The sequence below is a fragment of the Triturus cristatus genome, chromosome 6 (genome assembly GCF_964204655.1).
Source record: "Triturus cristatus chromosome 6, aTriCri1.1, whole genome shotgun sequence".
Taxonomy (NCBI): Eukaryota; Metazoa; Chordata; class Amphibia; order Caudata; family Salamandridae; genus Triturus; species Triturus cristatus.
Genome location: NC_140589.1, coordinates 436,288,323 through 436,307,002, shown reverse-complemented (window position 1 = coordinate 436,307,002; position 18,680 = coordinate 436,288,323). Strand labels below are relative to the sequence as shown.

The window sequence follows — 18,680 nt, the reverse complement described above, 5'->3', positions numbered from 1 at the left end:
AGATTTGAACCTTCATCCACTATGTACACCTTGCCAACAGTGGAACGACCTTTAAATGAAATGGTAGTTTTAATCATGCCTTTCGTAGGAATGGGATCTCTGTTGTACCCGCTGGGTGAAATATCAGCAGAGAGTAACACATATTTGTTGGCTTGACCCATGGATTTGTAGTCAGAATAGTTCAATAATGTAAATGGTGAGCAAGAATCTGCAAACATCTGGACTACATTACCTTCTAACTGAACCTCGCACATAGGATACTTATGTTGGCTTCCTGAGTGTTCTTTAACTTGCAAAACTATTTTCTTAACCTGGAATTTCTCTTCTTGAGAATTGAATTCTTTCTTTTTGAAGCTATTGCATACTATCACCAAATGGCCTCTTTTGTTGCACTTTTTACATATTACAATTGTGGCTTGACAATTCGGATTGTTAGCAAGGTGGTTACTACTGCCACAACGGTAGCATTTGAATTTGACATTTTCACTATCACTCAACTGGGAAGATTTTTTGTCATCTTTAATTTTGCATATTGCTATATCAGGTGCAGAATCCTTAATTTCTGAAATTTGTTCACTAGAGTTTGGTGACCTAATTTCCTTCACACATAAGGCAGTATGTTCAATAGATTTGGCAAGCGAGATGGCTTCTTGGAGATTAGGTTGTTTCTGCAGGAGTTTTTCTTGAATTTTATGAGTATTGGTGCATCGTACTAGTTGAGCTCTTATGAGAGAGTCATTGAGTTCATGGAATTCACATAGTTTGCTCAAACCCCTTAGTACAGCCACATATGTAGAAACAGATTCTTGTTTGCCTTGGGCTCTACTGAAGAACTTATGTCATTCCAGTACCGTGTTCACTTTGTCTCCAAAGTGATTGCGAAGTTTTATCAGTGTGAATTTATACGTGTCTTCGTCATCATCAGTTTCGCTATCTCCTGAATCAGGCTCAGGTAATGATTCAAATATATTCCTGCCATGTGGACCTAAATTGTGGAGTAGAATGTGTTGTTTTCTCACTGCACTCAATTTTTCTCCTCCAATGGCTATTAGGTACGATTCAAAAATTCCTTCCCACTCCTTCCATGGAATGTTGGGCTCCCCAAACTCATTCAGGAAGAGAGCAGGTTGGGACATACTTGCAGCTGCCATCATAATAATAATATATGTATATGTGACAGGAAGCTTTAGACAACAGGTATGTCCCCCCCGCCTAGGAGGTTTGGATAGGAAGGGAGCATATAAGCGGTAACCCGCTAGAGTGGGACACAGGATTGCAAGACTATGAAACACTAGTTGATTGCAAAAACTTGCAAGATATGAGAATGCTATGAAATTGCCTTTGTAATAACTATAATGGAGGCTGTGCCCGTCAGCGAGCAGTTGAAAGCGGTAGACACATCCAGAACCGCTGTCTTGAAGACTGAAGAAAACAAAGGAATTGCTGAGCCCAACATCGAATTACAGCAGGCAGGAGGTAATGCGTGGAAAGGAAAGAAATATAAGCACGCAAGGCATAGAGTGCGTATCTCTGAAGCAATGAGTGGAAAAGAGATACGCAATGAAGCTAATGAAGTGCGTATCTCTGACAAAACCTTGAGTTATTAACACCATCAGGCATAAGATATCTGAAAAACAGCTGTGCCCGTCAGCGATCCTGGACAGGAAGAGAAAATAACACTGCTGTGCCCGTCAGCGATCCTGTACAGGCAGAGAAAATAACACCGTCAGGCAGAGGGGTGCAGTATTGTGATTGCCACTTGTATCATGAGCGGAAAATGTTTGAAAAGACAGCTGTGCCCGTCAGCGATCCTAGACAGGCAGCGGAGGATGGCTGAAGGAACCCGCCTCCTGCAGGACGTTGCGGAGGCGGGGAGAGCCAAATCACATGACGGAAGTCTAAAGATGAGGCTGCCAGAGGGAAGGAAAAGTTTTCTCCGTTCTCCCCTTCCCGGATGCCTGAAAAATGGTAGCAACAGCGTGGAAGGAGAGGCTACGATAAAATGCCTCAGGTAAAAGGAGTCAGGTGTAGAAGGAAACCGCTCTCCTCACGCGAGCCGTCGAGCTTGCCTGCCTCAACTGCTGAGGAAAAAAACAACACTGAAATCGCTCTCCTCACGTGAGCCACAGAGCTCTCGCCTCCCCCAACTGCTGCAGAAAAGGTACGCCAGACACCGGTTACTGCTGAGAAGAGCGATGTCACCAGGCAAAGAATACACCGGTTCCCCCATAAGACTCCAAGGAATGCCGCTACCTCACACAATGTAGAGCCAGCGCAGGTTAAACTTCTATGGTCACCAGTAAGAAGAGGCACGCTGGGGCAAGGCGAGGAGTCCCACAACGTAGAACAACTGCTGTCCACTACAGAAGAGAGCAACAGGCCACATTCACTCCTCACCGCCGTGGTGGTAACGGTGATAGAAAGGTCAGAAACTCGAACCCGGTCGCCGAAAAGGCATCACCAGTGCGAGCGGCATGCAGCGGAACAAGAAAGAAGAAAATTGTACCTTTTTTAAAAGTTCATCAACGTGAATGGGAACCTGTAGTCACAGCAGGCAGAGTGGCATTACCAGAGGGAGGGGAGACTGGTTATCTGTCCCCTCACACAGATCATTGCCAGTGATACAATTTTTAATCCTGAAGCTGAAATAAGGATATCCACAGACGTAAGAAGTTAAGGTGTTTATTCCAGCCTTCCACTCTCCGCCACAGAATGAATTCGAATACTACATCAACATTCTAAGGTGCACTCCAGGGAAAGGGAAGAACCAAGTAAGGAGGGGGGAACCAGGGGAGGACCCAACCAAATCCCCTAAGCGGAAAGAAGGGAAAGGTAAGTGGAAAAAAGGAAATTTTAAGATGCAACACTACGCACTGTGTCTCACCCTGTTACAATGGGAATCAGCTATTTGGTAAAGAGTTGGGCCACAGACTAGCCATAGGCCTGGCTATACAGGCAATTAATGCTGCATACAGTCATAGGATATGCACACTGGGTGTTGGGTGACTGAGGAGGGTGCATTACTCATGCAGCACACCTTTGATTGGCTGACCACAGACGTGGTGGCACAGGGTCTTGCTGTGTCTGTAAGGCCTGGACAGAAGCCAGGACATGCTGGCAAAGTCTACTGCTCGCAGCCTGGCTGTGTATCACCTGCTGAATATGTATGAAAGCTGTGAAAGTAAGGTCTTTCTGTGGCAGCAGAGTCCAGCTGCTCATGGAGGATTGGTCACTCCTGCTAAAAATGTTTGAGGGTGGAGCACAGGGCCTAATCTTAGACCAAGCCCTGTTGGAAACTTCCTCTGCACCCTGCCTTGAGCTGTGTGCATCAGTGGTTGTCCACAAACACAAATGCTCTTGGAAAATTCCTCTCACTTTCTTGCTTATTTTTTGCATCTATCACTGACTCTTTAACGCAGGGAGGAGATTGTTTCCTGCACATGCGCCAAAATGATAAGTTGGTGAGTGCAAGTGAGATTTGGTGCCCCCAGCGCAATATTTTGGTTGCAAGGAGGACAACTGGCAAGATTTTTCCAAAGCAGGTGGCTGAGGCCATTCACAGTCAGAAGGCTGTTGCTCCAGTAAAAGATCTACTTGAGCTCCCACCCTTCTAATCAACAACCCAATTTTTCACAGTGCCCATCACTAACTGACGAAAGAACCAACTTAAACCAAAGTGATTCAATTTCAGTGGAAGCAGATTTACTCATAGTTTATTAATGCTAGATGCAAACCGATGAGGACACAATATATATATTTAATCCATCTTCCTTACAAAGGTTCTTCAAACAACCCGCATTAATGAGAACAGTAATCACTCTTAAGTCTAAGAATAAGAGGGAAATAGTCAACATACTGTATATCGATTGCCACGTAAGGCAAAAATATAGATATGATTAAAGTCTAGATGAATTATGGGTTTACACAACCTTAACCCCAGTGATTATGCATAGTAGAAAAGGTTATAAGATGAATTCCTTTCAAGTTGCCTCTATAAACACAGGGCCATACGCATAGGGCAGTGTAGCAAGTGACCTTGCTGTGCTGCATCACAGAGAAAAGGCAGGAAAGTGCCAATACGGCGCGTTCCTACCTTTCCCCCTGCACTGGTGCCATTTTGGCAGCCTATCACCTTCCTGCACAAAAGCGATCATGAGAGGCTTTTTCTTCTTTCTATATAAAGCAACACACACAGAAAGAGGAAAAAACGAGGAGAAATAAAGATACATCTCCTCATTATGCCTCTCCTGGGGAGGCGCTTCTTTTTGCCATGTTCCCACGATTTCAATTCCTTGTAAATCTGGGAATGCATCAAAAACCATGGGAGTTGCATGGGAACACTCACCACAACACCCATGAAACACCTCCCTTGCGCATAGTAAGGCAACACAATGATTTGTGCTGCGTTGTCTTACTCCAGATTTTTTACGCCATACAAAGCCACCCAAAGTGATTTTGCGTAGCTTCATAAATTGGACTTCGAGGTTTGTATCACACATGTACCACGTTGCCTGGTGCAAGCATGATGCAAAGCTCTCATAAATATGCCCCACAGTTTAAAATACATTTTGTCACAATCACAGTTGCCAATGGAAAGGAAACATACAATATTTTAAAGCAGCTCTGCATATTTTTGCAGGATCATAGAAATATACATAATAGCGCAATTTCTCAAACTTTAATCTGATATTACTGTAAATCACTCACAGAGAGGAAGTCAAAAATTTAAAATTATATTCTGAATCAAGAATGAGTTCCCAAGACTTTTCCTTTGCCAAGAGTCCTGAATATGTTTCAGCAAGATCTGAATCCCTCCCTTCTCAATCAGATGTTGCTGACAATATGTTTGTGTAGAAGAGCAATGTCTTGAAGAAGGTTTTCGTGAGATTGTCTTCAGCACTCATGTTCCTTCATTATCAGTGGTATTTTATCACCGTCTAGTTACAGCCATACTGGTTAAATGAGTGTAGCCAGCCCACGTCAGCACTGTAAGTACAAAGATGTTTCTTTCATGTATTCTTTTGAATGTGTGTCCAAAAGTGATGTCAATAAGCAGAATTGAAAGTGAACTGGCGAACTTGTGTTTACATTTGTCTCCATTGTTTCAACCCTTTTCTGTGCCATAACAGCCGCACTACACACCGCAAATCTACGTTTAATAGGTCAGTGATCTATTTTATAATGTTTTGAGTAACAGATAAGATTGCCACTATTTCTTGAGGTGAAGACATGTTTAAAGAACACTAAATTGCCTCATTCAAATTTGATTTTGGTATCTTTTCGAATACTGATCTTTGTAAAATATTTTTACAAAAAATATTTTTACGCCAGCTGCACAGCATGAAAGTTGAGAAATTCGCATGAAGTAAAGCTCTGATCTGTATTGGAATTTAAACAGCATGTGTCTCATAAGCTCAAAAAATGTAAATCCAAACATCTTTAGATTTTTGAATAAACCTGCTGAAAGGTACAGCTTTATTAAATACTGAGTTTAATTAATCCCAAGAAATTCACTAATTAATTTATCAGTTCCCTAGATAGTTGCAAATCATTGCAAACAATCATTGCACATAAATCCAGCCGGAGATTTGAAGAAGAAATAACATCTGACTCAACAAGGAACAAAAGTGTTCTTCTCACATCCTAAGGCCCTTTCCCGAGAAGCTGCTGTTTGTGCTCTTTTTGGTTGTCTGTTGTATAAGCTTGCACGGTCACAAAACCTCCATGACCAGATTGTTATATGAGGAGTCTAAGAGGTAATTGTATTTATATTTATTTGTGGTTGTGTCTAGCTTGGACCTGACCCCAACAATTGACAGAACACTTCACAGAGAATCAGAGTAGCTATTTACATAGAGGCGATACATACCGAGTAGATATGCTTCACTTAGAATTTAGAGGATAGATGCCTCGGTTCACAGGTTATGTAGACATTTGGGGATAATTAATTTCTATTACTTAGCAGTCACCTTTCCAAGCTGTAGAAAACGAAACCTACTAAGTAAACATGGTCCTAATAGCAATATGTAGAGGGAAAGTTAGATAATAAAGTTAGAGTAGGATTTCCTCATTGTTTGGTTGGCTCTAAAGTAAGAAACAGTTTATAGTATAGAGAGGGCATTTGAATAAGAAGGAAATATTGTAGGAGAAGTACTTTTTTCATCTCTCTTTTGACAGTTTTGAGAGACAGGTTTGTCTGTGTGAAGCGTGGTTTTGAGTTCCACAGCTTGGGAGCGGATCCAGTGAAGGACTGTTTGAGCCTTCTCTACTTTCTGCATATCGGTAATTCTAATAAAAGAGAGTTAGAACTGTATAGTTGTTGTTGACCAAATGATGTGATAAGTTTTGCTGAGTAGTCCTAAGACTTAGCTTGCTGTGATGTGAGAATAATGCAGACTAATTTCAAGATGCTTCTTGCCACTGTTGACACTGTCTTATCAGATAATCAAGATAAATTGAGTATGCAGGTTCAAGTACGGTGTTACACCTCAAGCATTAATGAGGCAATATATCCCTAAATGGCAGCTAAAGATAATTAGTATTCCAGGAAGATATGCCCACTATAGTAAGAAGTAAATTATAAACCATGAAGGTTTATCAAAACAATTCACGGTACAACACAGAATGCAAAAATAAAAGTCAAAATGCATAATTGATCAATATAGAAAATTAGCATAAGGGTCAATCAAATGCAGCAAGAAAATGACAGAAAGTCAAGACAAACATATTTCTAAGTCCAAAGCATGAGACAAATGAAAAGGGGTTCACCTACGAGAGTCAGAGAGTCAAAGAACTGGTGTGCATCCAAAATGTACCATCATTTACAATAGAAATAAATGGAAATCACACAGTCAGCATAAGGTGAGCAAAGCTACACAAATCACAATACATATTTATACAGCATAACCTATTGCCACCATCCTAACTCTATCACCTAAATGAATATTAGTTCACTCTATTTTGACCTAATGTCATGGGACGTGGCAGCACAAATCTAGTTAATTAGGAAAGAATAAATAGCAAACTCTAATAGAAAAGTGCTAATAAGTTCCAGGTGTGTACATAAGTGTAATCTATATTTTAGTTAAACAATCTAATCAAAAAATGATGATCTAATACTTGAAGTGATATATAAAGTCTTTATTTGGTTTTTATTTTTGTTTACTATTCATCAGTATAAATATATATCTCTTCAAATTCATTTATTTAAGATCATACACTTATTATAAGTGCATCTACCGCTTTGCTACTATCAACAAATACATCGACCGTGTTAAGACTGTGATCATATTAGATCAGTATACCTTATTGCAAATAATTTTCTATTTTTGTGATTTTCTGGGTTATTTGTGAACTAGTATCTGTAAATAATCACTCTTCTTATATATTGACTCTACTCTTTACTTTTGCACTTATAATAAGTGTATGATCTTAAATAAATGAAGTATTAGATCATCATTGTTTGATTAGATTGTTTAACTAAAATATAGATTACACTTATTTACACACCTGGAACGTATTGGCACTTTTCTATTAGAGTTTGCTATTTATTCTTTCCTTATTATTGTGACAGTCCCTACGTATAGCAAACCAAATTGTTTTGTAGGGGTCCCCTTCTTTCAAACAAGCCCAAATATAGTTACACAGAACCATTGAATTCTCACACAATGAATAGCCTACAGTATCATAAGAAGGAAGAGCCTTGAATGTAGGAAAAAACTCTTCTATAATTCTTCGAGAACAGCATGTACTGACATCAGTGCACATTTTGGTTATGTGGGGTGAACTGAGAAATGAAAACGTACATTATGGCTGTGTTGAAATCCAATATGGAAGTTTGGCCTTGTTACAAACTAGTTTAGTCAAGCACAGGAAAATACAGTTTTACAAGGTGTAGTGTTTTCTTTTTAGTGCAAACATGTTTAGCACACATTTTTATTAAATAAAATATATTTTTAACAGTCACCCTTTTGATTAATTAAGTAATCATCAAAATCCCATTCTTCTCTATTTACAAAACAGTTTGCATCATCTTCAGCTTCTTGCATCTCGATTCTTCGAAAACTTTCATCTCATTAAAAAACACATGCTTTTGCATTCTCCAATTTGTAGACAATTCTGATGCCATATTCCTAAACCCACATTTTAAACCACTATTAAAGCAGATAATCCCAAGAATACATTTTAGCAAAAGAATGAGGCTGATTATACACAAAGAGACAATGATTAACAGGGTAAGATTTTTCTTAAAACACCACCACTACTACAATTCACTAAATCAAAACACTCACCAACCTTTGCAAAACCTTTTCCAATGGCGCTGAACCACACATCAACGGATTTACATAACCTAAGGTCCTCTAGAGATTTTGTCCCAGGTGAAAAACGTAGCTATATTACTAGTGTAATTATTAAGAAGCACCCTTTATAAAGTATAAAGGTGAAATTTGTTGAACTCTCAACACACTGCAATTTCTGCCTTCTTTTGCAAAAATCATATCTAGCACTAAACAATTTGGCATAATCATTGCATGCATAGCTATAAGCTCTTCATTAATATGAGTTAATGCCTCTGCAGTGTTAGAAGGCAAATGATTAACCAGAATAAAAAACATTCTAATTTTCACATCATTCAAAGCCACACAAATTGAAGTAATCAAAACACCAAACACATCCATCAACACCGGCACAAAAACACACTTTGATCTTTGAAGATCCATATCATTCCCTTCACTCATCTCAGGTACATGATACACATGCAGAAAGACTAAAGCAAGATAGCAGCTTCCCAACTGATTATATTGAAGGTTAAAATAAGCATTTGTACCACAACTTCCCACTAAGGATTGGCCATTCGCCAAGTAGAAACTCATGATCAACTATGTAACTCACACTACAATCACATTTACCCATAAACTCAACTGACTCAACATTCTGAGTATTTTTATGTACCATACACATCAATCCTTTCTTTACCTGCTCCACTCTCAGTCTAGGATGTGGGTTTGCCCCTATCACCAGACACAATGCGGAGCAATTTAAGGGTCCCCGCATTAACCTCCCTAAGCACCCTAGGCCTGTGGAGCTAAAAGCATGCTTGAGTAACTGCAGATCCCTGCCTAGACTCTAACCCAGCTGTGACCTTAGCTATCCCCAAGGATTATGGCATAGTCTGTGCTAATAGACAAAACAAGAGACCAGGGGGAGGGATAGCGAACATCTATAAAGTAACATGGGAGATTGCAACTTCCAACTTTGAGCAGATAGATAGCATTAAACTCACTGCGTCCACCTCCTGTTCGGGACTCTTGCTTTACAGGCCACCAGACTGTGACCGTATGTCTTCCCTCACCCTTGTGGATTATATTGTACAGGTCAGCATGCAGTACTCTAATTTTACGATGCTGGGCTATCTTAATTTCCATGTGGATGATCCATTTTGCCCACATAGTGTTAACTTCATCTCCTCGCTGGTCGGCTGCAATTTGACTCAACGAGTTTTATTTCAAACACATAAGGCAGGCCACACACTAGACCTTATTTGCTCGAAGTTACCCGACATCACAGTACATCCTCCTGAACCAGTGATCTGGTGAGATCACTTTCTGATCCCTTTCAGGCTATACCTGAAGAGCAGAGGGAGAGCCGCCTCCATACCAAAAGACTTCAGAAGGAATTGGAATAGGGTTACCCTAGAGTCACTAGCCCAACATTTGCAGGACCCCATGCCCTCCTTATCAAACAACTTCGAGACTAGCATCACAAACCTAGATAAATGGGTTAGCGATGCGGGCCGGTAAACCACGCAAGAACGTCCCTTTCCGCTCCCTGCATTTCTGAGGAGATTAAGGCCCAAAAATCTCAATGTAAAAGATTTGAAAGTAATTGGAGATCAACCTACTCTCAGGAAAGTAAAACATGCTACGGTGGAGCGCTAAAAGAATATCGTAAACACCTCATTGCAAAAAAAGTGACTTCTTTGCCAAATGTATTATTAGTGAAAAAAACTAATCTAGGGAAATCTTCAAAATGGTGAAGTCTTTTACGAAACCCCTAGTGCTCACTCACGCTCGTCCCCCTTCACAGAAGCTATGTAACAAGATCTCGGATTTCTTTGAAGATCGCCTTGAGTTATGTGCCCTGTCCAGCATTACCTTGTCTCTCAGAGGTGACTAATGATTATAAACCAGGGCAGACTCTTAGGCCAGTATTCTCGGAATTTGCTGCCATTCCTATGGAAACATCACTGACGGAGCTTCAGAAATGCAAATCTGGGTCCCCGGGTGACCCATGGCCAGCCAAACAATACAGTGCCCTCACTAAGTGCCTCAACCCCCATTTAAATGCCATCTGGAATTCTTCAATAAGACAGGATGTCTTCCCATCAGCCTGAAAGCACACCTTTCTTCTCCCAATATGGAAGAAAGCTAATGCTGACCCAGAAGTCACCAGCAATTATAGGCCGATTTCTCTGCTTCCCACCCCGGCAAAGGATATAGAAAAATTAGTACACCAGCAATTGGCAGCGTTTATTGAGTCCAATGGCCTATTACATGAGTCCCAGTCCAGCTTTCGCCCGGTATTTAGTACAGAATCTGCCCTGATCGAAATGGCTGACTCTATACGCTGGGCAGTGGATGGAGGCTCTAAGGCCATGTTGGTGCTGTTAGACTTGCCAGCAGCATTCGACACGGTGTTCCATCCCATCCTATTAGATTGCCTGAAGGACATTGGCCTCAAGGGGACAGCATCGAACTGGATTACATCTTACTTGCATGGCTGTAACCAACAGGTCTCGACCCACCCTTTCACCTTGCCTGCTAAACCTCTGGAATTGGGGGTACCTCAGGGTTCGGCCCTAAGCCCGCTTCTTTTTAATGTCTATTTACCACCTTTGGCGGAGCTCATCACCAAAATGTGGATCAAGATGAAATCCTACGCTGATGATACCCAGCTGCTGTTTACTTTCAGCGAAGTGTCAGACACCAGCTTTGACCCGCTAAAAGAGTGCCTCAAAAACATCTCTGATTGGATGAACTGCAATTTCCTAAAACTTAATGCTGACAAGACAGAGGTCTTGTTCTTTAACCAAGCCATCTCCCCCCTGTCCAACGTATGGTGGCCGGCGGAATTAGGTGATGCTCCCACTCCGAAGGACTCTGTTAAAAATCTGGGATTGAGATGGGACAAAGGTCTGTCTCTCTCAACCCATGTACAACTGGTTTCAGCGGCCTGCTTTGGCAAAATTAAAACCATCAGAAAATGTATTAATTTTCTGCCAGACTCAACCCGCAAAACCGTGGTCCATGCTCTAATCACCTCCCACCTCGATTACGCTAACGACCTGTATATGGGTCTGCCGCTCGGTCTGATCCATAGACTTCAGATTATTCAGAACTCGGCAGCCCGACTGGTCTGTGGGGTCCCGCTTCAACAACGCATCTCTCCTTACCTCAGGAAACTCCACTGGCTACCGATAGCCAAACAAATCGAATTTACGGCCCTGAAGTTTGTCTTTCGTGTGTATCAAGGGAGGGGGCCTATCTACCTGAGGAGGAGACTGCGCCCATATCAACAAGACAGACCTTTAAGGTCCAACCACAAACGCTATCTCTCCATCCCGCGTTTTGCGAAAGATAGAATGGGAGGTAGAACATTCGAGGTGGGGACCACCAAATGTTGGAATAACTTATCTACCCATCTATTCATGATGCAGTCAGAACAGGAATTCAGAAAGGCCTTGAAAACCTGGCTTTTCAGTCAGAAAAACTAGAAATGCGCTTTCACTAGGTAACTGAAATGATTCTAGAAAATGTTGAATGTATATTCCATTACAAATTGGGGTACCAGATGATATCATAAAACCCCAGTGTGACCTCAATTGCCCCAAATCATGGACAATGCAAAAACTGCTGAGACCATCAGTGTAAATTTTAACATTCAATCCGTCAGATAAGCAAAATGCTCTTTTAAAGATAATCAATTCAGCCACTTGTGTTCAAGTTACATCAAGCAAATATGCTGTTTCCAAGATATTTAACATTGAGCAGGCTGTGTATGCTGTTTCCAATGCACCATAATGGTCTTTCAAACAAGAGCAATCCTCAAACAGAATCTGATCAACCTGTGTAAGTGATCATGTAGGTCAGGTCGTGGCTTCTTCCACAGTTCTGTCACATAAACACAATCATGAATACAATCCTCATCATTTTCCTTATCACTGCTTGAGATTGGCAAATGTGTTGTGGGATTTAGGGTACTGCATCTTCTGATTGAAATATTGTCAGATGTCAAAATTATTTTCTCATATTTAGTAAAACGGCTTTTGTCAGATGCTGAGTTTGTGAATGAGGCATCAAAATCTAAAATAAATAAGAGACGAACACAAAAGTGTGCAAACCGTTATAATCACTTCTCTTTGCTGAATTGCAAGACAAACTGCTGCTACCAACTTCAGGCATCCAGGAAGTGTGGTGGCATTTGGATCTAATGTGGCAGAGAAATAAGCCATGGGTGTTTTGTTTGCATCTTGTTCTTGAGCAAGTGCAGACAATGCAAGTCCTTCTCTCCCAAGGCAAACTAAGTAGAAAACCTTTTCACAATTTGGCATTCAAAAGATTGAGGGTCTTTCCATAACCTTTGTGGGCTACAACATCAAAAACTTTATTGAGAAGTCTGAAAGCAAAGATATATTGACTATCTTCATAAAGAAGAATTGAGAAAAACTATTGGCACAAGTTAATGGCTGTGTGGATTCTGCATCCACAGTAATCTGAAACAAATCACAGCAGGATTCAGCGCCACAGGACAACATGGAACTAAAATGTTATTAATCATTTGAAGATCTTGGAACATCCTCTATTTTCCATTTGTTTTTTAATTCCCATCACAGGAAAATTACAAGGACCACCTAGCACTTTTTCAGGATACTCTGTTCAATTATTTTTTCAATTACAGGCTTCTTTGCCTCTTCTGCTTCAGATGGAAGCTAGTACTGAGGAGTTTGACAATAACCTGCATTTGGTTTCACTGTGATTTTCACTGGTTCTGCACTATTGATTAGTCCTATCTCTCCAACTGTAAAATACCATACTTCCTCTTTCACTGTATCTCTCAAGTCGGGAGACAAGTCATCTTTTGTGAGAGCTGGGAACAAATGGAATCTAGAATATTCTGATTTAATTTGAAGGGTAAGACTTCACCTTGGGCTTCAATTGAAACATCCTGTGTACAATAAACCCAGTGATCAAAAAAATCAAAGAATTACTTTTACAGAGAATATCCCAACCTAATTGGTTTACAAGACCTGTGACACATATTATGAACTCATGGGCATGTTCGAGTGGGCCAATATTTATGGGAACATTTCCTGAGACCTGTTTATTTACCTATTGTGGGAAATTGGGCTGTTGGTTGAGTGCAGTGTTAACTCTGCTCAAGCTACAGCCACCATCCCTGTCAGGGTGAACCACAAAAGTCACTAAGTTAACTGGTGCCTAACCCTCTGGTAGCTTGGCGTGAAAGCAGTCAGTCTTAACTTAGAGGGAATGTGTAAAGTATTTATGCCTATACAACTGCTGCCTAAAGCACTTCAGGATTAAGGAACTGAGAGGAATAATAGAGCTAGCCAATATTTGCTTCCTCCCTACCATTGGACAAAACACAAGGGAGTGGAGAAGGCGCAAACGGGATGCCACACAGGAAATATTCAAGATTTCTGAAAATCCCGCAAACCTAATATACTTCAATGATACAGCCCTTACATGTGTCGATACCATATGATCAAACCAATTTAAGAAAACAATTCTGAAATTTGAAAGGTATGGCCTCACACATCCCCGCATATCATGCTTTATTATTGGCCATCCTTACCCACCACGGCATTCACCGTCAGATGTCTGCCTTAGGTGTATCGGCAGGGCGTTTCCTTTGACCAATGTGCGATGACAAGGCCACCCTCATCTACCTCCTCCATTGGGCAGTCATTAGCTTATTGCAGGGACCCCTTCAAATAATATGCTGACAAAAGTGAACCTCCAATTAGCAGGAGAGTTCAACTACCAATACCAGATGGTTTAGTGTGTGTGTGTGTAAGTGTGCCTGCATCTAGGGCAGAAGTAATATAGACAGTAATTTGAGAATATGGGATGCTTGGTACTAAAGATAGCCATAGGCACTGTGGGGACATCTGGCTGAAACTTGCTGACCATTGTTTGATGGGGGAGCAATGGTAGCTGCCAGGAAGCACATTATATATTGAGTTTTTAATCATCCAGCTTCTCTTAGCACCTAAAAAAAGACTGATTTTGAGAAGGGTTTCTCGGGTTTTAAGTTGTTGTGTGGATCCCACCACAACAAAAGCATAGGTGCAGGTGGGAGGGTCCTACACTGCTATACATCTTTTCTATAAAACCACGCTTAACAAATAAAAATAAGCAATTAGACTTTGATGCAATAGCAATAACCCGTGGGGGGGGGGGTCCCTAAGGCTCTGCCCTCTCGCCCACATTATTCAATACATACATGGAACCACTCACCGTCATCTACAACCAAGAAAAAATCCCCTTTCATGTATAAGCAGATGACACCCAGCTCTACATGGAAGTCTTCTCACCAGATGACATACACCAAATAAATATTACCCTCAAAGAAGTCCAACAATGGCTAGCCCGCAACCACCTAAAACTCAACTAAGATAAAACAGAAATCCTGCTCATATCAAAGACAGAGCAGTCCCTCCAGATTCTAGAATGTATAAACTCAATAGATGCCCATACCTGCACCCTAACCCCAGCTGGCACCATCAAATCTCTAAATATCACACTGGACTCCAAACTGTTCATGAAAGACCTTTTAAGGAACAGTGCAAAGAGTGCCTTATACAATCTGAAATTTCTGAACAAAATCAAACCCTATCTACCGCAGAAGGATCTTAAATCGGCCACACAAGCACTGGTGCTGTCTAGATTGGATTATGGGAGCACCACCCTCACAAGCACTGCTAAATTCCACTTGCACCCCCTAGAATCACTCTCAATGCAGCTGCCAGAATGGTCACAGGAGTGAAAAATATAAACACATCTCCCCGGCCCTGAAAGGATTGGCATGGCTCCCAGTTGAAGCCTGTTGCAACTTCAGAGCTGCTTGCCTTACCCACAAAGCTCTTCACACTGGACAACCAACTTACCTTGCCTCTAAACTCAAAAAGGCAGGAAAGACAAGAAACCTAAGATGCTCTAACACCCTCTTCCTCATTACACCCAAACCCCACAAACAAAAAAATGGGCCTGCTCCTTCTCGAGTAGTGCCCCAAAAATCTGGCACTCCCTCCAATCTATATCAGGATGAACCCTTCCTTCCTGAACTTCAAGAGACAGCTGAAGGATCTCCTCCTCAACCAGCCCCTCAAATAGCTGAACATCGATAGCCCATCAAAACAGCATCTACACCCTCAGCTCTCCCGATACACACTCTGTGTCATTTTCCTGCCCACGTGCCCAACCACTGATGTGACTTAATTTATTCTAATTGCAATCATTAGTCTGATGTTAAGATACACAGATGTAAAGCGCTCTGATACCCTCAGGTCTGCCAGCAATATTGATAAAACGATTAATTGAAAAAATAAATAAATAGTAAGTATGGTCAATGATGAAGCATGACAACTGGGGGTATGTGAGGTCATACCTTTCAAAATACATTTTCCTAAGTTGGTTTGATCCTATGGCATTGATACATGTAAATGGGCCCAGTGCTGACTCATTGTAGTATATTAGGTTTCTGGAAATTCCAGAAATCTTGAAATATTTCTGTGTGGCATCCTGTTTGCGTCTTATTCACTCTTATGTATTTGGGGTTAAGTATTTATGCAACACAAAAATAATCTTGTTTGACAACACAATGACCGAAATTCAATCAGTACAACTAGAGTTACGAATTTGTAATGTTTAAGGTAACAACTAGCGCCTATGAGATCACATTGAAAACAGCGGACATCTAGTCGCACGAGACTGGGTCAAAGTTGAAAAATATGGCTGACCGCAATGAAGTGTGAGTCAGATACAATGAGAAGACTGGGACCCGTTGGCACATCTCTTCAGATTTTGAAAACATTTCAACAAAAAGTGTTTCAAAAGGTAGAAGTTCAATGGGACTAGGCTGCAGGCAGTTTCCCAATAGGAGGAGGAATCATCGGGGAGCCGCTGGACTAAGTCACAGTGAAGATTTCCACGTTCGTACTTAGTTTCTTTCTTGGAATTCAAAAACCTCCAGACGGTCAAGGCTGGTAGCAGTAGCCAACGCAGGCTACACGAGGCTGAATACTCCTTCTGCGGAGGACTGCTAAGCAGGATTTTCAGCTGTTGTAAAATCAGGCTGAAAGGCGATGGACCTTGAACAGGATAGACAAGCCGATTAGTTCCAGTCTTAGCTCATTTCTCAGAGCAGTTTTTAGCCACACATTGTGGATTTTGGCTATCTGGGTACATTTAACACCACTACCAATGATCCTGGACTGTAGAGGCACCACAAGGGGGTGGGGTTTAAAACTCACTCAGGCTGGGTCCAGGTGGGGCTCAAGATTGTTGGGGCCTTTCTGTCCTTGAGGCTCTGATCAGGATGTTAGCCAACTACCCCATGGAGTCACTCAGGTAGTCATAGGTTAAAGAAGTGGAAAAGGGCTTAAACAGCAGGACATGTCTCTGAGGGTTCAAGGCAGCTTCAAGCAGAAAAGCAGTCCTTTCAATGCAGTTTTCTTAAGTACACAGCAGGCCACAGCAGCAGGTAGCCCCTGAAAGTCCTTCTACAGGTTCAGATAGTGAAATGAAGAGTGTGCATGAGGGTCCTATTGATATACCTTGGGCCTTCTTTGACATAGAAAATGTTTGAAGTGCTTGGAGTTTCCTGCCTCACCTGCCCTGGTTCCAGGCTGGCTGCCTGAACAATAAAGTGAAGTAAAGTTATTTGTGTGAAAGCAGGGATCAGATTATTGATGTGAAAATGGGGGCTGTGCTCAGCTCCGTCCCCATCCTGCCAGTGATGGCCCAGCCAGGCACACCTAATCCCTCTATAGTGTGGTGATCTGAGAGAGATAAACAAAGTCCAACTACCAACTGTACCCAGTCATGTGACCCAGGAACATGCTGCAGGAACAGAACAGCTAGGGGATGAAAATACCAACTTTCTTATAGTGGCATTTTCAAAACTGTAACTTAAAACCCGACTTTGCCATTAAAGGTGATTGTAAACTGCATTCTCTTAGACACCAAGCATGAAATCTCCACCTGTTCTCAATCAGCACCTATCAAATGTAATATGGTAACCCAAGGTTATCCTAAGGGAGAGGTAGGCCTCAAAGTGGTGAAAACGAATTTGTGAGTTTTTTTTACAACCAGGACATGTAAAACTCAAAAGATAATGTCAAACCTTTTCATTACAATGCACCCTGCCCTATGAACTACTTAGGGCCTACCTTAGGGGTATCTTATAAGTAATAAAAGGGGGGTTAGATCTTGGCAAGGGGTTTACTTTGCTAAGTGGAAATTACAGTTTAAAACTGCAGTCAGCTGCAATGGCAGACCTGGGACAGGTTTTTGCGAGCTACTTAAGTGGGTGGCACAAAAAGTGTGACATGCCCACTAGTAGCATTTAATTTACAGGCCCTGGGTATATGGTGACTACGTTTCTAGGGACTTATATGTAAATTAATTATGCCAATTAAGTGTAAGCCAAAGTTATCATGTTTTAGGGAGTGAGCACTTTGCACTTTACCACTGCTAACCAGTGGCAAAGAGTCCTAAAGCCAAAAAAAGTCAAGTTCTGAAAAATATGAGGGTGAAGGAAAAATGTTTGGGGGTGACCGTGCATAGAGGGCCGAGACCAACACCTGTCTGTTACTGATACCAACAACTTGGATTACATTTCCCAGAGGGTTAGGGTTGGAATCTCCATAGGGTGAACCATGGAGCAGGTAGCAACTGAATTAATCAGACAAAATATTGGCTGACTATTAACCTCACCATCTACAAATGGGCAACTCTGGCCTATTTCTAGGACTGCATCAATCATGCAATCCTCCTCCCCCCTAAGCTCTATCACTGTGAATTAGTCACTGTTGCTGGAAACTGAGCAAAACTTATGTTAGTCATGTACGGACTTAGAATTGACATTTTATTTCACAAATTTTGCTGCTTCACTAGAGCTATGGCCACATTTGTATTAAATTGCCTTTGATTCTTCATATTCTGCACAGGAGCAAGTTGGCCTTAGGATGTTGGCAGGGATTGTCACAGTTCACTCTATGCTAACTGATTTGGATTATGCTGCATTTGGGGAATACAATCATTCCAAATTTGATCAGGATTTTGTCTACCTTCTTGCACCAATGTTCAAGACACCTACAGAAATACCATTCACTGCACATCCTTCTCTACCATGAGGAACACCTTGAACATTCTGAAAACTAATTCCTTTCACACTCACACTCTGCACAACAGAATCTGGACTAGGATTTGAAGCACCAAAACCAGAGTCTCCCAATTCCATGTACTGATTTCTAACAACTCTCTGAAAATGCTTTGCCTGAGCTATCATTAGCTTCTCCTTCAGCTTACACTGCTGGGCTCAAACAGTCACTGGAGTACTTTGCATACTTCAGTACCTCATTTATACTCTTGGCCTGC

At 41.5% G+C, this 18,680-nt stretch overlaps 1 protein-coding gene across 7 annotated transcripts in view; it reads right to left on the bottom strand.

Moving 5' to 3' along the window:
- The window catches only part of MLIP (muscular LMNA interacting protein), a 1,822,558-nt gene that overhangs the window by 1,789,927 nt on the left and 13,951 nt on the right, over window positions 1-18,680 (bottom strand). The gene's annotated exons all lie outside the window — the stretch shown is intronic.